The sequence below is a fragment of the Aedes aegypti genome, chromosome 3 (assembly GCF_002204515.2).
Source record: "Aedes aegypti strain LVP_AGWG chromosome 3, AaegL5.0 Primary Assembly, whole genome shotgun sequence".
Taxonomy (NCBI): domain Eukaryota; kingdom Metazoa; phylum Arthropoda; class Insecta; order Diptera; family Culicidae; genus Aedes; species Aedes aegypti.
Window position 1 is genome coordinate 362,912,612 of NC_035109.1, and position 26,643 is coordinate 362,939,254.

General features: G+C 37.4%; 1 protein-coding gene across 2 annotated transcripts in view; it reads right to left on the bottom strand.

Moving 5' to 3' along the window:
- Positions 1–26,643, bottom strand: part of LOC5566873 — a 326,698-nt gene that overhangs the window by 139,310 nt on the left and 160,745 nt on the right. The window lies entirely within an intron of this gene.

Consider the following 26,643-nt stretch of genomic DNA (forward strand, 5'->3'; position numbering starts at 1 on the left):
AGCGTCAAATGTCGAATGAGAAAAACATTATACTATTGATAATCGTTTATCGTTGTACCTAATAAAATGTGTCTTATCTAGCAATTAAAAAAAACTGGATAAAGTAATACGCATTTAACACCAGATTGATAGGTAAGATATGAATGTCGCATTTGCAAACGAGTGTGTCTCGTGCCTGAAACGGTATTTTTGGACGAGCTGTCAAATCAGCACCTTCTCCAGCACCAAATTTTTGGCTTCACTTCAGTTGTTCGTGGATGACAGCCGTTTCAGTCCTGTGAAATTAACGGGTCAATTTTATAATTCTCTTGAAGCGCTTCTATTGTGGCAAGCATGACGTCCCGTCACATCATTAAAGTCAATAAATTATTTAGCTGAGCTACCCAATAATTGGTAACAACTAAGAATCTTACACATACGTGTTGTATTACTATGATATTTTTTGTTCAAAATGTGGCCAAACGGCCCGTTTCCTTCATCCAAACTTATCCAAAATTTCAGTTGTCCGTAGCTTCTTTCATATATAAGCCGAAAAACCTTTGATATAAAGCCAAGGATTTTCTTGGATAATGTGAATTTTTTTTATTCAGTTGGAACAATTTTCTTTCTATATATCACCCAATCAGTAAGGGGGATCCCTTTTTAATTTGATTGTAAACTTTGCAACCAAAAAAATAAATGCTTTTTTTTGGCAAAAAATTAACAAGCAAACGAATAATCATTATCTTTATTAGAGCTATTTGTCGCCCTAGACGTTAATAATGAAACTACTTGAAAAAGCTGTTGACGTATTTAAAATTTATTTTTTTACGACATGTCTTTGGGTGAAGATAAATCAAAGCCAAATCTGGTAATGACCAACTGATCACATTTTTATTTGAACAAATGATCGATTCTCCAGATTTGTGGTCTTGGAAAGATTTGGCTTCTATTTATCTCTACCTTTAAATCTTAAATTGAGGTATCGCTATTTACACTACCTTGATATCTTTTGGATGTTTTAGATTAATTGCTTTCGCTTGCTCGTCTTTATGTTGAAATTGAACCGGTGTTTTCTGATTGTTCGCAGTAGCCCATGATCTATGGATCCTTAAGATTTGCTGCTTTCTGTAAATTCATTTACATTCAAGACAATTAGGTGTAGTGGTAAGAACACATGCCTCTCATGCCGAGAGACCTGGAATCGAAACCCAATTCTGAGATAGTAATTTATGATCTCACGAATTTTGTGGTGATTTCCTTTGGAAGAGAAGATAAGTCATCGCCAGCTTTTCAGGTGAACCACCATGACCTAATACCTTACCCAACCTCCTTTTCCGTAGTACTTATGAAGACGTCGCTGAGTCGGTGACCTCTCATTGAGTAAGTCATTTTCTTGCCCTATCCCAAGTTACGGTAAAGATGGGCGTGGCCAGGAATAGCAATATTTATGCGCTTGGTGATATTGTACAAGATTGGGTCAAGGTTTTTTTCCCCAGCCTTATCTCTGAGAGCGATCTGGATGAAATTATCAAACGAAATATTAATGTTGCAATATCCAATCTACGAAATATACCGTAACTACGCTAGCGCTAACGCTAATGCTATTTCCTTTGGAAGGGAAGATAAGCTTTTGTTCCCAGAATGCTCTAGCCCAGGGCTAATAATCTCGTCGTTGGATATGAGAAACGAGCTTTTGCGAGTTTCAATCTATCGAAGTCAAACAAAAAATATCTAAAACATTATCGGGCCAATCTCAAAACAAATGTTTTGAAGAATTCATGACTGATTTCCCGAAGAAAGATTAAGAGGATTTGTTGAGAAATTCTTGAGAAAAATTCCAGAAATATTTCGTGGAAGAATACTTGGTTTTATAACTAGCAAAGGCCCAGATAGCCGTAGCGGTAAACGCGCAGCTATTCAGCAAGACCAAGCTGAGGGTTGTGGGTTCAAATCCCACCGGTCGAGGATCTTTTCGGGTTGGAAATTTTCTGGACTTCCCAGGGCATAGAGTATCTTCGTACCTGCCACACGATATACACATGCAAAAATGGTCATTGGCATAGTAAGCTCTCAGTTAATAACTGTGTAAGTGCTCATAAGAGCACTAAGCTGAGAAGCAGGCTCTGTCCCAGTGGGGACGTAAAGCCAGAAAGAAGAAGAAGATAATTAGCAAAATCCTAGATAATATTGTGATGACTTGAGGCAGTATCGGAAGAATTTCTGTGAGAACCCTTGTACAAAATACTAGAAGAATCCCAGAAGCAAATCCTGGAGAAGAACTGTGAAGAAATTCTGGATGATTCAGAATAGAATTCCTGAAAAACAAAATCTTGTAGAACAGAATTAAGAATGAAATCAAACCCAGAATACCTGGGTAAAGAACCTATGAAGTGACTACTGATGAATCCCAAAGCAAAGGAACGGATATAGCTCTGCTGGAATTTAAAACAAAAATTGAAAGGCTTCTCTGACAAATATTTACCAATAATTGAAGGAATTCCCTAGTGACAAATTAGTGAAAAATAAGAGGAGGAATTCTAAGATAAAAACCATGCTGGATCCCTGAAAAATATTCTCTGGAGGAGTTCCTGGACATATTTAAACGAGGATTCAATGTGTTTGAAGGAAAAAACAGTTGAGGAAGTTTGAGGAAGAGCATTACTGCAATCATTTCTGAAGGAATGATAAGAATAGGCCAACAAAGAATACCTAGAATTTTTTCCAGGAATTCCTGGATGAATTTCCGTAATCTCTGCACAAATTTTTGTAGGAAGTTCTAAAGCAAAAATATGCTTACAATAAAAAGAAGCTTAGCGGTTCCCTAATAGAATCCCTGGAAACAACTCTTGAGGAAACTTGAGAGGTAATAATTGGAATAATCGCTGGAAGAACCTGCAATAATTTCTGGATGAATCCCTGGAGGAATTCTTTGAGGATTTTCAGTAGCACCAGTATTTCTTGGAATAAGTCCTGATGTCTCGAAGAAATGTAAACATCTCCGGAAGGTATTGAGGAGGTATTCCTGATAGTATTACTGAAGGAGTTCTTCACCGCTTCTGTAGGAATCTCTGAAGAAACTCCTAGAGGTGCCCCTGAAGGAATCGTTGACAGAATTCCAGCAGGAATTTTCAAGGTTTTTTTTTCAATTTCTCTGACGCAACCTAGAGCAGTGTATCCCAACCACTGGTCCACGGATCCCTAGAGGGCCGTAGTGGCTTCTCAGAGGGTCCGCTAAACCATTATGAATGAAAGTAGTTTTATTTCGTTTATGAATAAATGTGAGGAATCTCTTACCACGCTTAATTTACAAAGGATCAATGTTAGGGGCTGTCCTTCAAATACTTTAGACAATTTTGACGGTTTTCCACCCCCCTGTTAACCCAAGGTTAGATTTTTTGCATGAAAATTAAAAATAATTTGCGTAAGAAACTCTATTTAAAACCACCCCCACCCTAAACCCCTGTCGTAATTGATGGACTGCCTCTTAGTAGCGTTCTGGATTTTCTGTCAATAAGAGATTACATGCATAATTTTCTTCACTAGTTGCATTTTTCTTTTGTTTTGTTATGAAGCTTGGTGAAACCTATCTTATTTTTGGACAATTTGTTGAAGAACTTCACGGATTTCGGTGTATCCAATGAGGATACCCGAAAAAATCTTTCAAGTGTTTCTGAACCTTTTTTGAGATGATTCTCGAAAACATCATTGTACTCCTGGGAATATCTATTACAAAATAATGGTGAATGTTTTTAGTCTTAGTTATCGATCTGATTTTTTTTAAACAAGTAGACAAGCTCCTTTGCAAAAGATCTGAATCGGAATTTCGATGTTTGGTATTCTTAGTGTGTCTTCCAAGAATATATGTTTATTAGTTATAAGATATTTGGAAGGTTTTCATAACCTTTGACTTGTAGAGGTCCGTGAGATGTTTTGAATTACAAAGTGGGCCTTGAAAAGGTTGGAAATCACTTACCTAAAGGATTCTGGAAGAATTTTAAAAATCAAAAACTAGCGTTTTAATTCGCTAAAGACTGCTTAGTCAAAAAAATTCTTCCTTGAAAAATATCCAGATGAAACCATTGAGAAATTACTTGAGAAAAAATCTGAAAGAATCTCCTTAGAAATTTAAGAAGCATCCCTGGATAAATCCTTCATAGTATTGCTGGTTCAATTCCTAGAAAATTCCTGAAGGAATTCCTAGAGGAACCTCTTATGCCATTTCTTGAGGAATCCCTGATGTAAACCCTTGTGGAATTCCTGCAGGAATCTCTGGTACCCATGATGAATCCTGGATGAACGGATGGAATAACCTAAATGTTCCCACTAATAACTTACACTCCCGTACACGTTGACTTGAATGATTGTTTCAATTTTTTGAATATTTTTTCGCCAACATTTCGCAAGTGCCCATCATTCATTCAGCTTATAAGATTGCGGTTCCAATACTGTACTGGTTGAAAATTTTGGTTTATCCAATGCCGAGAAAATTAGCCTAATTTGTTTAGTTTAGCTATCAAATAATGTTACAAGTTTAATTAAAGATATCTATCTTCTATATAAATAAAAATGGAATGGTGTTTGTATGTCACGAAATGGCTTACGAACGGGTCAATGGATTTGAATGATTCTTTCTCCGTTTTATTCATCAAGGGTTCCGACGTGTTTGGGTGTATAAAAATCCTAGGATATTCACCGGGAAAGTTGACAATACGAGAGTGCATGGATCTGTCATTTTGTATGGAACGATCCATAGCGTTTTTCAACAGCCTACTTGATGGCAAGACGAAGTTTGCCGGGCCCACTAGTATAAAAGTAAAATTCAAATAATGTTTTGGTCAAAATACCAACGCGGTAAGATTAGCTCATATGATATGAAGATATTGACAAAACACTTCTGTATGTTTTAAGTTTTTTTTTTATAGTAGGGTACATTTAAAGCTTCAAAAGCTAGGCATGTTGTGTGTTGGCACGGTGTGGGACTCACGTTAGGCATGCTCAATCACTAAAAAACTTTCCCTACGGCTCCTGTGCCTCGATCTTTCCTCCGGAGAGCTGTGCTCATGCACTTCGTCAGTCTCAGCTTCTAGCTGATCTGCTAGTTCGCTGTTGGAGCTCAATGTCGTCAAAAACGCTGCACGCTATGTCTAAACCAGCAGATTATGCAAATCAAATGCACCTCAGTTTTTTTTCGCTAGAGTTCAGTAATTGGGTTATATTTTCATAATCGGAAGGTTTTAAAATATTCCATCGGTGAAATTTTGTTTTTTTTTTTCATTTTTTAGCTTTTTTTCAAATACAGACTATGAAAATCAATGCAAATCACGTTTTCCTTCACATTTTAGCCCATACAAAATGTATGGGAAAAATTTCATCGATAGAATATTTTGCAACATTCCTATTGTGAAATTGTAGACCAAATACTGATATCTAGCGGCAGTGCCGGATTTGGGCTTCGGGGGGCCCGGGTCAAATCTATTGACGGGGGCCCTTAGCACAAAATGAGCGAGGAACGCTAAGCATAGGAAAGGTAAGTATTGTGAAAATAAAATATCCGGAAAACTCCAAACATTTGTAACATGTATTACTCGAATTTGACTATACCCATATAACTCCGTGAATATTGCATAAAATAAATCCTCTGTATAAAATACTTGAAAAATCGCATATAGCACATGATTAGATTAATTTTTGACTGAATCGTTCTCAACCAAGTTCAATTGATGTCCACTTGAAATCAAGACTTATGATTAATTGAGACTTGGATAACAATAGCAAATATTACATTCATATTTTTTGCAATTTTACTGCAGATATTTCCAATAAATGCAATTGAACAACAGTCAATATTGAAGCAATAAGCAAATCGTTTAACTATTTTATTTTATTGTGAAGTAATTTACTGACTTCCTACTTTTATTGTTAAAAATGATCCTATCGCGACTGTATTGAACAGTATGCTTTGAAATGCTCAATTTGATTTTCATAACAGCAAAGGAACACACGATTGTCTAACTTTAATAGTCAGATATTTTACTAGTACTAGTGGACAAGGAGCAATTGCACAATTTAAGAAGCACAGAGGTTTCACTCTCGGTCAACTAACAACTTCTAGAATTAGCTAGTATGAGCTTTTTCCAAGGCTCATGTCCTAGTCCCTTGTTTTATTATTCCAATGTTCCAGATATTCACAAAAGATTTGAAGAACTATGCACGCTTCGACAAATTGCAGATGATGCTATAGTTTCTGTAATTATTTAATTTCTGTAGATTTTGGTCAAATTTATGGTATATTTGAAGCACAAAGCCATGAAAATATTCAAACAAAATCAGAAAAAATCTTTCACAAATGGAAAAAAGGCCAGTAAATTATGGAAATATCGTATTTCTGATATAATTTCAGATGTGTTTGATTGAATAGTAATTTCAGTATTCCGATGGTAAAATCAAGAAAATGTATGAAATAGCGAGCATCTCTATCTTATCAAGATCATTCCAGGACATAGGGCACTGTTATTTTGACAATATCGTTCCAGAAAGCTGTGTAAATTTGCTGTATATAACCCGTATTTGCTGTATCATACCCGAGAACAGTATTGAAGTTTTCTCATTTTATAAGCGAATAGAAGAATTTTCATTTAAACTGAATAGTTCAGATTAAAATCATTTAGAATCAGCTATTAATTATCAAATAACATAATCTCATAGCAGAATATCTCTCTAAGAAATCGTATTGGATTTGTATTTTACATTTAAAATCATTAATGTAAAAATTATTCATTGAATTGTCTTTAACTTTTTTGACTCCTCGGGGGGCCCCCTTGATCGGGGGGAGGGGGGGGGGGGCCGGGGCATTTGCCCCCTCGGCACCCCCCCAAATCCGGGCCTGTCTAGCGGGAAAAAACAGAAGTACATCCGTTTTTCATAATCTGCTGGTTTAGACATAGCGTGCGCTGCTCACAACGACATTTGTACGGTGTCTCTGCGACTACTCGTTTTGTCCAGTTGGCGGTTAAACATCCCGACGGAGCCTTGGACAGCTTTCTGTTAGACGACGCATACCTCTCTTGTGCTGGCCTCACAAGATTGGATTGGATTGGAGGATGGCCTCCGGTTTACTGGCGCTGCGACGATTCAAGCCGGTGATATGCTACGTATTACTCGGGGTAGTTCCCGACGGTAGATCTCGCCTACTCCGACAAACGTTTCCTCGACGGCGGAGGATCTCCCGAACCGATGTTATCCGGCCAGATGCCGAGGTCGTTCTTGTGATTCCGGTTGCAGGGAAAATGGCGGTTCACAGGCGCCCCTATGACCATTTGTCGTTGCTGTTTCGCGAGCAACTCAGCTGGACTCCGGCGGTACACTCGCCTATTCTGCTTCGACGGTGGTCGACCACGTGCCAGGGTCGGTTCTACAATTTCGGTTGGAGGATGACTTTCGGTTTGCAGGCGCCCCGACGACTTATTTCCGATACTACGCTACACCCGCTCTACTCGGGCTAGTTCTCAACGGAAGATCGCAGCCCGGAGCTCTCTGGTCTCCAATCAATCACTTTTGCAGCAACAACATGATCTATGCTATCCCCCTGCTCACCGCATTCCAAGTGTAGATATTTCCTGAATCATCCATGCCTTGTCATAAACTGGGTTAAGGTGAAGTTAACTTCTCCATGTTTTCTGGTCGTCCAGACTGACACGTTAGCTGATAGCACACTATGTCCTCAGTCAGAGTGACGCAGATGGGGATCATTCCGGCAATAACTCACACTGCCTCCAACGATATAGTGCGGTAGGTATTCTCTACCCGTAAAGCCATGAGCCGGAACGTCCCTGCCAGCTTCTCTTGATTACGTTTGGTTCCCAACGCTGCAGTACTGCTTCTTAGTCCTCCAATGTTAGTCATGATCCTAGCTACAGTATTAGCTGCTTTCGCTGCCTTTTCGCGATTCCGCCGTCAGCATCTCCACCTCCTCCGGAGTCTCACCAGTGATCACAAGAACGACGTCATCTGCGAACCCAAGGATCTCGACTCCATTTGGCAGTGTCAATACAGGACCATATGGATCCTGTGGATCTCTCGCCGTTACTTTAATTGACATCCGTCCCTGATAATAAATCTTCGAGCTGTTTAGTAGAATACCTAAAAGTAGATGAAAAAACCGAATTTAGTACTATACCATTTAATTCCACTAGAGTTTGTATCCTTTGACAGATACGCGTATTTCGACCTCAACTGTAAGGCCGTCTTCAGAGTCGTGTACTAGACTCTACTAAGTCGAGTCTGGTACACGACTCTGAAGACGGCCTTACAGTTGAGGTTGAAATACGCGTATCTGTCAAAGAATACAAACTCTAGTGGAATTAAATGGTATAGTACTAAATTCGGTTTTTTCATCTACTTATCCGTCCCTGGTTTGTATCGTTACCAGTTAACGTTAACCGTTTCGGTTCTGAAAGTAGCTTTGCAGAACTTTACAGAGATATTCGGAGACCCACATTCTGTGTAGGACTGCGGCGTTAGCCCAAATGTTTGTACGAAAGTGTATGTATCAACCATTCTGCAACTTTGTTGATCTGTCCAAGTGAGGCGAAGTCCATAACCACGTTTTTTGTTGAGATCGCGCTGTGTTAGGTATTGGTTACAAAGATAACAAAAATCGATCAATGTCCAGCAGATGGTCGTGAACAGAAACAATTGTTTTATGTGACACAAATAATAGTCTTCTTGTTGAGAGTTGCATTTATCGCATATATCCCAAAATTAATATAGGTTTCTCGAAATCAAACACTTTTACTTTTAGTGGAAATCAAACCCCAATTCCATCCACATGACTTCCCCGCAGTTTCACTAATAAATTCCTCCCAGGGTGTCCTCCGCATCGTATCAATTCCGGTCGAGGCCGATCGCTGAAGGTAACGCACAGTCTTCTTCGATTTCAACGTTTCCCCCTTCATTGTATTTCTGCGAAGAAAGCTCAAATCACTCACATTAAGGTCACCCTGCTGTAAATCACCGACGAGCTTTGTTTTTCTCGAGCTTGAGATGCTCTTTTTGTTTGTACCGCTGCTGTTTCGTACAATCTGGTCGTAATAACGAATGGTGCTGGTGCCAAAGCTGATGGTGATGATGATGATCATGATCGCTTTTTCTACTTTCCACAGCTGCAGAGCATATGCGGTTTTAAGCAATCAGCAATAAAAGAGGTGTGTGAGTAATTTAAAGGGATGCATGGAAAAAAGTTTCGCTTCCAATAGCGAAATGAATTCGAAGAGCAATCAATTTCAGCATATGGGAAAAATTAAGGGTACATGCAGTGATATCGATGGCTATAACGATCGATTCGAATAATGAGGACGATCTCTGAACCACAACGAGTTCAGAACTGACTTATAGAGTAAGAGTATGTGATATTTCAAATGATTTCGTAGAGGATTCTAAAGATTTCAAGTGCATCAGGGAACCACTAAAGCCATAACTGGTACACTTCCCCTATTGTCCAGCTGGTTTTGCATGAATAACACATACCCTTAATATTAAGGCAAACCTCTAAGTTCGAATCGTTCAGTGTCGGATACGCTTACGACTTACGAGCGCCAACTCAACGCAATACCCCGTCAATCGCCTCAGTCTAGTTTCCTTCGCATTACGTCACGTGGACATTGGAACATGACAGCGTACACCCGCCAGAAAATGGGTCACCGGTATGAATTATTACCCACACGGGGCGTTTCGACCCACACCGGAGCCAACTTTATTCGGGGTGGAGCTGTAGACAGCCTATGAGTCAGCCCCAAGTCTTCGTACTGCTGGTCGTCGCCCGTCAGGTGCCGAGGTTTGTTACCTTTGACAGCCAAAACCCACAGTATCTGGATCATTTACTGGGGGCATTTTAGCACAACATCATCCACCGCACCACGCTGCGTATCACGTGTGCTACGCGAACGCCCTGTAAAAGTGTGACTCGCTGAATTTGGGATGAAAAACTGTTTAATCCGGTTGTTCAACATAAGTGAGCGCGCGCTTGTTGCTGCTGGATGCAGCGTGCTAAATACTAGTGGAAGGGAACCAGTTCCGATTCATTCCATGTCTCTCCCGCATCGGTTTGGCGTGGATTTACAGCACAAGTGATGCTAGGTGGGACAATGATGGATGCAGTGATTTTGAAGAGGGGGGTGCACTGTAATAGTAAGTTGCGTCCGAGAGCAATGCGTGATTGATCACTTCCAATTCAATAATTAGTATCTTCGGTATTCTATGACGAAATTCAGAATGTTCGTGCTGTTTGGTCATATGCGAGTTAGAGCTGTTAGGGTGCAGAACCACTTGGGCATTTCCATGATTCACTTTGGCATGGGGGGTTTTTCTCGGCCGAATTGTCTGGAACTTTGCAATGAGAAGCGCTTCAATACGACGCATATTGTGGCCAAATATGAGCTTTACAGGTTTAAAAAAACCCCTCTGCCGAAGTGAATCAAAAGTGCAAGAATTGGGTCCGGCTCCCTATGTTCAAACTTCTCCAATGTTCTTTCTACTTATTTTCGACTTATTATCAACTTATTTGACTCACTATTGACTGCTAATTTGATACGGCTGACATGCTGCTCACTTTAGGCACTTGAAGTGTACTGTACTCATGTAACGCTATACTTGCTTCTAACTAATTGGTGACATATTTCAGTGAATTATTTCACCAAAATAGAGTGTTTAAAATTTGAGACAAAATGGTATAATTGACTCAAGAAAACCAAGTGCATGCATGAATATTTTGTAAGAAGTTTTACAGTTGCTAATAATAACAATTCAACTTCCACTTGCCGTCTTCTCTAGAGCACTTTCATCCACTCACTGTCTATCAAATCAAGTCAATGGCAGAATTAAGAAAACTTCGCAAAACTGCTCTTTTCCTCGACTCTCTTTTAATTAACTCTCGACTACTAACCTTACCTTACTCACACTCTATTCTATCTGAACTCACTTACTCTCGACTCAATCGCTCTCACATGGATCAATCTTCTCTTAGTCTTTATTTATTTAGGGCTAACGTGCAGTTACTCTCGATCAAAATTTGTCCTTTTTCATCTTTTCATCGTTATTCATAAGTTTTTGATTTATTTTTTTTCTCGGTGGTCGCTTAACCCATTCTACAAGAATCTTGACTCACACTTTCCCCACTCTTCTTATTTTCGAATGATTCTCTTTCGTATTACGCAGCTTATAAAAAACAAAATCGTTAACTTTGGAAATCTAGATTTAGTTCACATTGCTACGATAAAAACCTAGGATTCGAACCCACGACCCTCAGCTTGGTCTGACTGAATAGTTGCGCGTTTATTACTGTTGAGGGATTCCACGGAGGCATGCAAGTCGATTCTGATCGACCATTTCAAAAATATCTGAAACTTTGCACAGTTTTTCAGTTCCATCTAAATCGTCATTTTCCGATATCAAATCTTCAAGTTGAGTCACGACTAACTTTTCAAAAGGGTGTATGTGAAAATGGTTCAAAAATATTCAAAAAGCTGCACAGCAAAAACGGTTCGTTCGATTGTTAGACAACTAAGGAAACAAAGTTAGACAACTAAATAAAGATTCCAAAAAAAAATACACACAGTAAAAAAAAAATTTTGTTTGCATTAAAAAACATAATTTTTGACACAAAAACTCAAATATCTCAAAACCCTATCGGAATACCAACGTAATTTTTTGAGGGAAAACGGTCCATTATATTAGCTATCTACCATAAAAATTTGGTGATGGTTAACCAATAAACAAAAAAGTTATGACATTTCAAACATGTCACAATTTTCACATTTAATAGGAAAAAGAATTTTTTTTCGGTGTAAATTATTACGGGAACCGCAGTTTGTTGCTGATTTTATTGTTAAGGGCCTTGCGTGAATTAAACAAGTCGTTTTCATGTATTCATTAGTATTATGTATATTATATGTATAAATATTATGTATATGTATAAATATTATATGTATATGTATATATGTATAAATTAAAATGAATTAACAGATTACACGAAAATAATTTTTTTTTTTACCAGGATATTTTTTTTTAGAGTATGATCGATGAGTTTCTAAATGTTACATATAAACTTTTTATAATATATATATAAACTTTTTATAAATTTTTAGTCATTTGTGATTTTTCTGAAAACTATAGCTTTGTATTGCAAGATGAAGTGCAGTCCCATCACTGGAACGTACAACAAGCTACAATTCATCCATTCGTTATTTATTTCAATGGAAGTACGCAAATTGAACATTTTAGTTTTATTGTAATTTCCGAAGATTTAAGACACGACTCAATATCTGCAATTTGTTCATTGCCAAAATGATTAACTTTTTACGCGTTGATAAGGATAAAGAAAGCAGAAAGATATATTTCATGTCTGATGGAGCAGCATCGCAGTACAAAAACCGTAAGAATTTTTCGAGCCTTTGTCAATTTAAATCAAAGTACGGAATTGATGCAGAATGGCATTTCTTTGCTACGTCACATGGCAAACGTCCTTGTGATGCTATTGGAGGAACCATAAAGCGCATGGCCACAAGAGCAAGTTTAGCCAAAGAACGTGAGCATCCAATTAAAACTGCAAAAGAACTATTTGATTGGGCGAATCGCAGAAAAGAAGAAGATTTAACAAAATTATCATTTTGATTTACTACTACTGAAGAGTACGAATTAACGGCATCAGAGCTCAGCGAGCAATGTAGGGGTTCCTGGGGTAATATGCACTGCTGGGGCAAAACGCACCTTGTCAATTTCTCTGAAATAAATTATTTTTGAGTGAAAAAAATTATGCAGATTGATGAAACGTTGCAAATTGTTGACACCCTGAGAATTTGATTCATTTTGAAAAACTTAACGGGGAAATAGAACAATTTATTCGAAAAGTACGATTCTGATGTAACTTTCCCGATTATTTCACTTGTTGTTTTAAAAGTGATGAAACAAGATTTTACAACCTTCAACCATAAAACAGATGATTAAAGACTAGGTTGATTGTTGATGAGATGATTTGGCGAAATAATACAACTATTTCTATTTTCCATAACATTTTCTGTTAACTTCACAGCTGGGGCAGCATGCACTCCATTGATCGGGGCAGAACGATCCACTCCAAAATAAACTAAAATAATTAATTTTAGGTTATTTGAAGCCTTTACCAACGTATTTATGCACAATTGTATCATCTTCTAGGCGAAAATCATCAAGAACTCCTAGTTTTTCGATAAATAAAATTTCGTTTAAAACACGAAGGTGCATCTTGTCTCATTGTTGTGGTGCATCATGCCCCTTTGTTTAGGTGCGTCTTGCCTCAATGTTGTGGTGCGTCATGCCCCAAAAAGCGGTGCATCATGCCCCGCATCAATCATAATTCACGCAAAAATAGTGTTTGGAAAAAGTTAAATTTTATTGCAATCTAATGTAATTATGATGAAGATTCGCTCAACACCATGTAAGGTGAACCCAAACCAACTAGATTCGTGTATTACAACACTACATACATGATGTTTAGTGTTCATTTCGGCACATTTTCCTTAAGTGGTGCATATTACCCCAGGAACCCCTAATAACGCGAAAACGATCCAAGGAACCCAAAAATTTCACTGTTTCATTCCATTGTCAGAAAATAAAATTAAAGCAAAACTATACTCGAACTGTACTGATAATGATGCAAAAGTGTTCGATATTGTAAAAAAATTGAATAACAATAAATAAATAAATAAGTATTAATAAATTGTTTTCATGATCTCATAATGCATACCCAAATCCAAAACTTTTAAAGTTTATATATAACATTTAGAAACTCATCGATCATACTCTAAAAAAAACTATCCTGGTAAAAAAAAAATATTTTCGTGTAATCTGTTAATTCATTTTAATTTATACATATATACATATACATATAATATTTATACATATACATAATATTTATACATATAATATACATAATACTAATGAATACATGAAAACGACTTGTTTAATTCACGCAAGGCCCTTAACAATAAAATCAGCAACAAACTGCGGTTCCCGTAATAATTTACACCGAAAAAAAAATTTTTTTCTACTAAATGTGAAAATTGTGACATGTTTGAAATGTCATAACTTTTTTGTTTATTGGTTTACCATCACCAAATTTTTATGGTAGATAGCTAATATAATGGACCGTTTTCCCTTAAAAAATTACGTTGGTATTCCGATAGGGTTTTGAGATATTTGAGTTTTTGTGTCAAAAATTATGTTTTTTAATGCAAACAAAATTTTTTTTTACTGTGTGTATTTTTTTTTTGAATCTTTATTTAGTTGTCTAACTTTGTTTCCTTAGTTGTCTAACAATCGAACGAACCGTTTTTGCTGTGCAGCTTTTTGAATATTTTTGAACCATTTTCACATACACCCTTTTGAAAAGTTAGTCGTGACTCAACTTGAAGATTTGATATCGGAAAATGACGATTTAGATGGAACTGGAAAACTGTGCAAAGTTTCAGCTCAATAGAAAAAAATGAATTAAAAAATTTACCAAATTTTGGTTGCTTGGAATCACTCTGTTCTCTCACTCAGCGAAAAAGATTTTAAAGTTGGTTGGTTTGACTTTATTAACGAGATTTTTAGCCCTGGGCTAGTTCATCTCGGGACCAACGGCTTTACTTCCCTTCCGAGGGAAGTCGTCACTATAACTTTTTACGTCATAAGTGACTATGTCGGGGATGGGATTCGATCCCAGGTCCTCGGCGTGAGAGGCGAGTGTTCTAACCACTACAGACCACTAAGATTTTAAAGTGATTTTTTATGTATCTAGTTGCTATAGTTAACTGCTTAAGTACAATCCAAACCAAGGATGTTTTCTCTTGCCTCAATGCACGCTCGTTCAGAAATTTTTGCCGAATCGATTGTTGCGCTTCGAGAGGCAACCAGGCTTTATTTTGCTCATCTAGATCGGAAAGATGGAGCAAACTCGTACGCTCACAACAATTTTGAGTCAGTATTTGATGTGCATTGTATGTTCCGTGGCTGAGAGAGTGGAGATGAACGCCGCTGGCTCTAGCCAAATGCACATCTTTCATTTGACAGCTCTTGCTTACTGCAAAAACATCATCATTGCTTTTAGGATGAACTGAGGTTTGTTGCTCCGTCTACACAAGATCATGATTTCGCTTTCCTCTTTGCCCTTTTGGGTAAAGAGCTGCAAAGAGACAACAAAGAGCTGTCTGAAAATGCTTTTCCCCGAACTGAGAAATGGGAAAAAATTCTCTCCCCCGAATTGAGAAAGGGGAAAAGCAACCACTTTCTCGCTTTGGAGCACTGAGAATATCAAAACAAACTCTTCACAACTGTGGGAATGAAAACAAGAAAACACAAACGTGTAAACTCTTCATCCCGCAGAGTACGGACGCTCAGTTTGTGTGTGGGTAAAATCGCATCTCTTTTGTAGTTGATCGTTGAAAGGGGGAGAAAGATGGTAAACCAAGAGCAAGAAAGAAGCCTGGAAGCAACCAAGTTCACCCTCTCAAGCGAAAGGCGACATGGCAAAGATAACGATGACATGAACAGTGCGAGAGTCTGCATCGTTCGATTAGAACGTATGTGCATTGTCAGTCTTCTTGTGTCAAGGTGAAGATGAATCGAAGCCGAACTTAAAATTTTCAAGAGCACAAATATGGAGAACCGAATATCCATTTGAGCTGAAAACTTAATCAATTGGTCACCACCAGCTAGCGACCAATCGAATAAGTTTTCAGCTTAAACGGATGTTTGGTTCTTTAGATTTGTACATTTAAAAATTTGAGGTTTGGCTTAGATTTTCAATTTAACTGGTGATCCAGTCTTCATTGCTAGCATGTTGTTCATTATCGTTCGGTGATCCGATCTGCGCGTCAATTTGCACCACTCGATCGGATCATTGTTCGACTGTGTGAAGATACTATCAGTAGCTGCATCAATGCGTTGGTCGCTCGGGCGCTATTATGAATATTTACCATATAGACGATGCGTGTCAGCAAACTGGCAAATGCAAACTTGCGAAACCGATTCTTAGGCCTTTTTACAATACTGGTCAAACATTTCAAAAGAGCACATCGACATTGATGAATATTGGCTTTGCAAGACGCTCACCAATACCACTACCAAGAAGAGCTAACATCAATCTTTCTGATATCCCGCGTGAGCGGGACTAAAGGGGCTCAACAGCAACGTTTCTGAAAACAGGCTCAAGACCTCTTAGGCCCTTTTCAAATGTTTGTCCAGAATACATGATAGGTCTTTTCACAAGACATTTCAAATCAGCTGATCCGTGCTTCTTTGACAGTTCTTCTACGGAAATGACAGCCCCGTGTATGCACCGGTCCTCCACCTATGTAAACAACTGCACACACGGACCTGTCACATGAAAAGGCCTTTACGATTAGGGCGCCGTCTACAAATTACGTAACGCTCTAAGGGGAGGAGTAGTAGGCTCAAGCGTTACGGCCCATACAAAAAATTGAAATTTTTATACAACAAGCGTTACGGACAGTGGAGAGAGGGTCGAAAATTGACAAATTTAGCATTACGTAATATATGGACGCTGTCTAATTTTAAAACAACCATGGAATGGACCAATGCACGAGTTCACTAACTTGACGTTTAAGCGGAGCCGAATTCACTCGTTGCCATGGCCACGTAAATAACACGGCACCGTTCAAACGTCAGATAGTGAATTCGTGCATCGGTCCATTATTGTGATCAAATGAGTAGATTTCTCTCTCTTCTTCCATAAATTATTGGGCGCGATTCTCCTGTATGCGATCTGTATTTAGCCGCTATCATGTCACGAATCGATCGGCTACGATGTGTAATTTTTTTCATTTGCAGTTCCTTCCTGAACATGTCAACCGATGACACAATAGGAGTTCATTTATTGACATGCCCATGAACTGCTTCTGCTGCCACTATGAGCAAAGAGCCAAGATAAAAAGAGATAAATTATCGTTGGCTCCCGCCAATTCTCTTGCCAATTAACAACACTGATTCAGAAGTATTGGTTGAACGAGTTCACTAATTTGATATTTGATCGGTGCCAAAATCACTCGTTACCATGTCCACATGGATAATACGACAGCAAAAATAACAAAAATAACACAATAGCAAGATTTTTTCAGTCAACATTTTGGTTGGTATAGCTTTTGTTATACATCATTCTATATGAATCAATTCACTCGTATACAATGTACAGAAATGTACATACCTACCAAAGTGGAGGCTATATACGCACTTTTCACTACTATTTCAGAATCTCTACGATCATTAATAGGATGCAACAAAATTGTGTTATAAATTAAACAAGTTTTCACCTAGCCTCGATCATCAAATGATATTTGACGTAGGCGTGATGATTTGCTAATATAAATTAAAGCTTCATACCTATAAGTACAGCAAAAATTGCTTCGTTATTCTTCGATACCCATCGCCAGCGGGTGCTAAGCTTGGGAGGCAATTTATACGAAGTTACTAAGGTTTAATTTGGTACTAATCTGGATGCATATAAGATCTGCCAGCTTGTGCAATTTGACGCGATTGTATGTTGCATTATTTATGCCATGGTTTGTTATCAACAAAGATAATCGATAATGACGCACCTTTCTTACAACAAACCATCTCTTGGAAAGCTGGACAAGTACTGCGATTTTCATTATTCTATTTGTTTTATTATATTGTTGGAAGAAGATTCTTTTTTCCGCGGGTTCCGCGTAAGTGTCTCTGCTTACGGGTTCGCCACCCCCTTTTGGTCCTTCATACAACGGTATTATGAATTCGAATCAATAATGAAAATCAACCTTGCTGTCCAGTGGAACTGTATGCAGAGCAAGACTCAAGCTAGGGTAGTGGGTAGTAGGTAGTGGTACATAGCTATATACATGCACAGATCATCGGTAATAAATCGTAGTGGGAATTTATATACAAGTGTGGTGACAAGCATTACGATTTATTTAGAAAATTTTGTTGATTCTAAAGACATCTTCAGAAAAGTTACTAATTTATCACCTGAATGACTTCTGGATCGACCTCATGTAGGAATGCTGCGATGGATGCTGAAATTATTGGAGACATCTTCGAAATCATCTGTGAAGGGATCCTATGAAAGAATTTCAAGATAAAATCAATCTATAATTCTTTTAAAAACTCATGAAAGTATTGCTTGAGTAATTCCTGAAAAACCACTGTTGACTGTTGAACCTGGAAATATTTTAAACTGTCAGATTTCTAACAAGCTTCTATTGAGGATATCCAAAACTAATCCCTGAAAAACTTCAAAATATATCTGCAAGATTGTTAAGAAAAGCTACAGCAGACACAGTTGGGAACATATTTAGGAAGTCCTATAGGAATCTTTTAAGTTGTTTTCGGATTATTCACCAAAAATAAATTTGCGGCATCCTGGAATTTTTTATGCAAATCTAATAAGAAACTAGGACAAGTTCTGCAGAAATTCTTTGAAAAAAAAAAACATGAAGAAAAATTGGACGAAATTATTAGAGGAATGATTAAAAACTGCTTTGAGCACGTAGAAGTTTATGGAGGGATGGCTGCAGGAAAATCCTTGGTAAAAAAATATTTGGATAAATTGTTACAGAAGTTTTCAGTGAAACACTGAAATTAATAATTTTAATGGTTGTCCCGAATTCTGGAGAAATTATTGGAAAAATTTGTGAATCTAACTTAACCCATATGCACGAAACTTTAATTTTTACCATTAAAAATATTTAAATCGCTATAACTTATTTGATTCTCAATTTTCTTGCACCATTTTTTTAACAAGTGCTCAAAAAATCTTCTTATTTCAAAATCAGCATCGATATTGATCATTGGTCATCTTGTTTTGAAGATACAGTCGCCTCTCCACATCTCGATATCGAAGGGACCATCGAGATAGGAAGAGATCGAGACAAAGAAGAAACATTTGATGAATACTAGATTGAAAAACACTTCGTTGCCAAGAAAGTAATACACAAACAGACGTCATTTTGCGCTCCTAATTTGTTTTGAATCCCAAAACTTTGGTCTAGTAACCTTCGATATTGGTCATATCGACATGCGGAGAGAAAATTGAGAACGAAAAATCAACAGAAACACATCGAGATATGGAGAGTGAAAATGTAGGCAGACTGAAGGGACTTATGAAATCATCGACATAGGGAGAGATATCGAGATGTAGAACATCGAGATGTGGAGAGTCGACTGTATTCCGATATTCCTTGAGGACCGACATTACCCATATAAAATTGTTTTTTAGCCGCCATTTTGTTTTTAGTCAATTTATCAAAAAAATACAATTTGTGATATATAATGTTATGTAATATGGAGCATCTATGAAATAATCATTCGAATTGGTTGTATTTTAAGCTTTCAAGGTCCTCCTACGGCCACAGTGGGACAACAAACATAAATTCTTATATCTCAAAAACAGTTGCAGTTCGGTAGGTCTTATTGTGAATACACATTCAGCTTATTGTTTCGCTTAAGGTGAAGCGGCGTGTAACTCAAAGAATCATTAGAATCATCATTGATGTAATAGTAGTAGTGTTGCCTTTCCATGTACATTTTCAAAACAAACAAACAAAAAACATAACATTTGTGTTAAGCATATTTTTATGTAAACACATGGGAAATTTAGTAGATTGACGAGTATTGGAAATCAAAATCAACTCTTCAATCGTACATGTCAAAAGAAAACATTACAATTTAATGAAGGGCAACGGAATTTCTCTGTTTTTAATTGGATTTATCGCATATTTTTGTTATGCATCGGTACGGTTTATGTTTGCAAGGGATGACGGTGTTGCCAGGTGATTGGTGGCAGATTTTTGTAGCAATTTTTATATGCTTGTTTTCGGAATATTTGCTGCACATTATAAAAACTTATCATTTTGCAAATAGTTTCCCATCACAAGATCATTGATTGAATAAAATTTTGATGATTTTTGTGATCAATTCACATTAAATGCTATGATTTTACAGATAGCAACTTCGACATCACTGCGCCCAACGATCGCGATGATTGTGCACACACGATAGACGCATCCCGACGCATCGCACTGTGGAGCTTTTCAATTATTTTGGGTGGTCCAAATTGATAAACTCTTGGTATTATTTTATGCTTCGTAGAGATGGTTTTTGTAATTTGAGAGAATCGAAAAACAAACAACGTATGAGTTTAAAGTTTCTATGCTTTGCCCAACCTTTCCGCAGTGAAAATTAATACAACAGAAAAAAAAGTTGGATATTTTAGACTATAAACACAGGCATGTCTCAGTGTGCGGTGGCGTCGTCGATTCGCAGCAATTGAAAACCACCGCCATAATAGTTTTGAGTGTTGCGGTTGATAAAACTTTATAAATATTTGATTCCCGTTTAAAATGTGGTCCTTTAAGGAAAGTGAATGAAAGATTTGTTTAGTGGAAGTGTAGTGAACGCAATATGAAATGCGAAACACAAATGTTTGCTGCAGAATTACAATGGAAAAGGTAAGCACCATCTATTTACAAGTGTAGTTGTGTGAGGCAATGAAATGCGGCATAAAATCGGTGATTTTTTTGAGAATGTAAATCTCATATATATTGTCGCTAAATTGATTATGCTGTATCTGAAAGTGTTGATTGAATATTGAAATACCACCTGAAGTATTTTTCTTCGCATAAATTCTCCATTAAATCAGGTGATAAGCAGTTATATTTTATCGATGTTGCAAATACCAATACTATTATAACAATATGATAATGATTTTTGAAGAAGCCATTTTGTGATGACGCACCAAAAGGCCTTAAGATATTAACGTTATTTATGGCTACGCATCGGTCCGCCCAAAATTTTCGGAATATCTCCGGATTCAGACGAGCAAAGTTTAAAATCGACACAGATTATAAAGGCATAAGGTTTTTTTTTAGATCTTGTAAAAAGTGATGCAGAAATATTGAAATACAAAAAAAGTTGCGAATATTTTCTTGTTGTAAAAAATATGCTGCTAGTAGAGGGTTCAATAATACCTCCTGGAATCGTTGAAACAGAAAATATTGTTAAATTAGATAAGTTCCTGAACAAATCGATCAATGCTGGAAATTATTTGAACATCGCTGAAGAATTTCTTGGTACAAATTTTGGATGAATCCCATTAGAAAAACCTGAGAGTAATTTATGGAGAGCAAGTAAATCACACACCCTGTAGTGGAGATGTATAAGGTGAGCAAATTAATTGTAATATATACCCAGACATTGAATAAAAGAGAGGTGCTGACGTGGTAGCAATATCAGTCCGTTGCCTGCGGTTGGAACGGATTTATTTTCCAACGGTAATCTCTTAATGAATACTTTTAAAAATATCTGAAAGAAGTTCAAATGAAACCCTTGAAGGATTTATTGCCTAAGTAGTTACCAAAAGGATCTTGGAAGAAATTCCTGGTTCAACCTTTGCAGATTTTCATTTTAAATAGAGACAGTGACAAAAGAACAAATTTAAGTGATTGCAGGAACCAATGCATCAATTTCTGTTGAGATAAACAAAGAAAAGTCCATGAATGAATTATTTGGGATTGTTCAGAGCAATCTTTGGAGAAATATTTAAACGAATACCAAAAATACATTCCGGAAATATTCTAAAAAAAAACAAAAATCCTGAATACTACACAGAGCTTCTGGATGAACACTTAAATATTGGTTTTCTCATCTACTTAAATATCATTTTTATTTTGAAAAAAAAAATCCTTTTCGAATTAATGCAGAAATGTCAAAAATCTGCGGAAATTCACGTACATTTCCTAAAAAAGTTCTTGATAGAATACCTGTGGGAATGTCTTAATGAATCCCTGAACAAAATCAGGAAATTTAAACATAGTTTTGTTTTGTAGCCGTGGACCATTCCTTCGAAAAAAGCTGAATGAAGCCCTTCAAACATTGCTAAAGGAGTTATTAGATAGGGGAAGTGGTGGTAAAATGAACAGAGGTGGCAAAATGAACGCCGTGCATTTTACCGAGAAAAAAAACAAATTTCAATGAATTTTCATCACGCACGAACGATTTAGAACATAAATCGGAGTGTTCAAGTTGATACGTAAGTCAATTAAAGTGAAACCACCAACGAAAACTAAGATTTTAGAAAACCACGTTTGAAAATTAGACCTGACGTAATTTTTAGCTCGGAAGACTTGAGGTTTTTCAGTGAGGTTAATATCGTTGTCATATGATGTCAAATCTGGTACTTTTAGAATTCTTTTTGAATGGGTTACACTCATTAATAGATATATTTTCGGTAAGACAATACAATTTTTCAAAAATATTTGTTTTACTCACGATTTTTGCATGATGTTCATTTTACCACCAACAGCTGTTCATTTTACCCACATAGTGCAGGTGAAATGAACATTTACATCGTTTTTTGCTAGCGCCAAAAATATGTGAAAATTCAGCTATTTTAGTCTAAATTTATGTCGCTGCTATAGATAATATCCCTATTTTGGATGTTGTGGGATAGAACTATACAAATTCCTCGTTTTTCTATTAGAAACACGATGATTTCCTTAAGGTGTTCATTTTACCACCCCTTCCCCTAAATCTTGAGAGAAGCTATGGAAATATTTTTGATAGAATCCTACAAGAACCCCAAATCAAATCCCTCTAAATTCTGGAGGAATCCTTCAAGGATCTCCTAGTAGAATCTCTGAAAGAATTGCTGGAATAATCTTGAGGAGTTTGTGGAAGGTTTACTTGACGATTTTTCTAACAGAAACAGTTATTGGAGGAATGCCTCAAGAAAATTCGGAAAAGTCCTATATTGAATTTCTGGATGAACTCAGAAGTCATTCTTAGAGAATCATTGAGGAATTGATAGAGGATCATAGGAAATTCTTAAATGAATCTCTCACTAATAAAACTCCTGAACAAATCTCTGAATTCTTTTAGGAAAGCTTAGAGTAACGTCTGAAAGAACATTTGGATGAAAATTTGGATCACCACTAAATGGAATACTTTGACAAGTACTAGGAAAAACTCATTGAAGGAGAATATTATGGAAAACCGTGTCTGGATAAATTCAAGAAATAATATCTGGAGTAATTTTTGAATCAGTTTCTGAAGGAATCTTTAGAACAATTGTTGAAGGAATCAATGGAGGTATCTCTAGTTTAACCATGACGAAATTCATAGCAGAATATCCTTTACCAAATAAAGAAATTAAATCGAATCACCTTCAGCACAGCTTTGCTCAATAGCCGAGCACACATAAGGTTCGTTTTTTATTTCTACTGCAATGTAAAAAATATATTACCAATAACCTGAGCATTTTTTTGTAGGTTTATAAAAGAAGCAGGAGTTATATTTAGCGAGAAACATCTGGAAGCATCTCTAAAATATACTGGAGAAAGTTCTTTGAACACATCCGATTACATGCTTCAATAATTCTTGGAAAAAGTCCAGGTTCGATTCCTAGATTTATTCTCGGAGAAAGACTTGAAAGGAAAAGTAAATTTGCAATACTCAAACAAAAAAACGTAAGGAGAAACTCCTTAAAGAATTTCCGCAGGAATCCAAAACGGATTCCCGGGTTTAATACTTGCAGCAATTACGGCTTAGGTGTGTGGATTCATATAATAGAACACTTGTAGGAAAGTTTTACGCAATTTGTAAAGAAATTTTTGCAAGAGCTTCTGAATCTTAAAAAAATATGCTCCACGATTAAAAAACAAAGAAAAATTTGAAAAATAAAACCTAATTAGTTCTATTCTGTTGAGTTACAAAAAAAAAAAACACATGGAGCTATATAAAGCATAGGTGGTGAATACTGGATTACCTTCACTAGTAGGGTAGATGATCCAGTATTCGTTACTCTAGACATAAATAATTTGATAAACCAGTCACGAGACTTGTTAAACGAAAGCTTTTAATCCATATTTGACAGTATCACCACACAGTGATATCATAAGACATTGTAAAGATCCATTTGTGTTTATCCCAAGAATTAATACATTCCGCCTAAGTTCACATATCCATCCGTTAAGCTCACTTTGTGTACACAGAACAAGCGTGATGCCTTGTAAGCATCTACTGTCATATTGTCATAATTACTCACGTAAAAAAATCACTGACCCCTCCTTGTCGAAACTCCCTATTACAACCGTGTCAACTAGAGCACTCCAACGCATCTGAATGGTAAGTGCACGCGCCAAACTCCAGACAGGTTTAGTACCGGGGAAATTGTAACCAACAAGCTGCTCGCGCCAGTCCGTGGTTGTGTAATGGAAGGCCATCGTCGTCGTTTTACACAACGCGTGCTACTTGTTGATTCGCGAGCAGAAATGGGGTCATCTCAGGGGGGAACCTTGTATGTTCGATCGTCGCCACCATGTCCCATCATCATAATCGTTGCTCCTCATTAGCTCCACTCACAACCAGGGAACACGACTTAACGCACTTGCTGTAAGTAATGACAGTGACTTCTAGTGACATTTGAAGATCATTAAACTCACTTTTGATGACGCGCGCGACGTCCACGATCGTCCCATGTAAGGGTCAACGAGTGCGGAAAATGACACTTGTCCGATGCGCGACCGGTTACTTACTTCCCCGGCTAATGAGCCGTAATGACGTTCAAGGTTCCCCGGCTACAACGTGTTCAACACGGACAACGGAGACTCTTGCTTTCACGGGGTTTTCGCGTCTCTGAGATTCTTGGTATCGCACTTATGAGGCACCTGCATCTGATTGACTTCTGATGTGGAAGCTCTTGCTTGCAGAGAATGTCAATGTCACTATTGGCAATGTTGCTGATCGACCGAGATGACCGTCATCAGAATCAGTTCGAAATGATCGAAAGTGATTCTATTTTATCGGCAAAGAGATGAAGGAGATACCGCGCGTATGTGAGTTCAAAAAATCGTCGTTGTCTTTGAACGCTTTTTTTGTATTCTATTTTATTCTGCGGGTGAAGCTTTGGATACAATCACGAATAATTTCAGCTGTACCTCATACCAAATTTTTTTTAAATAGAATTCTAAATGTTTTTCGTAGAAGTGTGTCCAAACCCTTCAAAAGAATCCAATGAGAAATTCCTGTTGAAACTACTGGACATTTTCCTGCCAAGGTTTAAAGGGGATAAACTGGTTTCACGATCAGAGGACCCTTCGAAAATTCAGAATAAAAAAGTATGAAATTATTTCCAATACACTCTTCTTAGTCATATGATTTTAGAACTGAATTTGACCAAAGATTTAATAAGCGATTGAGAAGACGTTTTTATCCTTTGGGAAATAGGCACAAAAATCCAAGTATGATTCTCTGGATGAAGTTTTGTAGGTGTTCGTGGAAATATAGTTACAAATATCCCTTGAAAATAGTCCTTGTAATCCTATTATTAAACTGTTTGTAGATTTCTGAACTAGTTTTGGCATTCCTTCAAGAAATCCCTAGGAAAACTCTTTAAATAAATATTGCAGGAAAATTTGAACAAAAAAAAAATATTTGGAAAAATGTAAATGGGAATCTTTGGACTAGTATTAGGAAAAAACACTTGAGGAATTTTGACAGAAATGCAATGATGACGTTAATGTACGTTGTTCTTCATACTGAGATTTTGAGAAAAGAAATCGTCAACAAAATCATGGAACGCACTTTTTTGCAAACTCCAACTAGATCTGTAATGCTTTTGTAAAAAGCGATCCGAGGATCGCGTCAAGAATGCATCGAGTCCTACCTGCCAAAGGACTTGCGCCGATTGATGATCTATGCGTCATCATTCTCGATCAGCGACTTGTCTTGGATCCCGCTGCTGCTGAAGCATCTCATGGTCACACCGCGTTCATAAGCGGGATTCTTTCTCCCAGGGTGCATCGTAAAGCGTTTATCTTGATAAGGGGGTTGAGCATTTTTGCCGCGTTTCTTCACGTTTGATTGACAGCTTTGCTAAAGGGGGATTTATGTGCGGTGATCGCGAGAGATGCGAAACGGCTCCGCCATGCCAGGAGATCACATCTCAGGGCGTGGAATGGATTCAGGTTTCGCAATCGACGCCCCGTCTAGTCTCCGGATGAGCCGGGTTCTAAATTTAGAACGGTGACTGATGAAATTTTGCAGGTTGGAACTGGTGATGGAAGAATTGGTTGCATTAGCTACATATTTATAAATAATTTTCGAAAGAAGCTTTCGACCAACAACAGGACTATTCAGGATTCTGCGAGAATAGTTTTCAGGATTGTGTGAGAATCATGGTCAGAATTCCGTAAAAATCCTGCTTCTGGAATCTGCGAGAATCCTGTAGAGGATTCTACGGGAATCTTGTTCAAGATTTTGTAAAAATTCTTCTATAGATTCTGTGAAAACACTTCTCAGGATTCTGTAAGAATACTTCTCAGGAGAACGAGAGAAACGTTCTCAAGATTCTGAGAAAATCTTTCTCAGGATTCTGTGGGAATCCCTCTCAGGATTCTGAGAGAATTCCCCTCAGAATTCTCAGAATTCCTCTCAGGATCCTGAGCAAATTCTTCTCAGGATTCTGAGAGAAAACTTCCCAGGATCCTAAGAGAATCCCTCTTTGGATTCTGAGAGAATCCCTCTGAGGATTTGAGAGAATCATTCTCAGGATTCTGAGGGAATCCTCCTCAGGATTCTGAGAGAATCCTTCTCAGGATT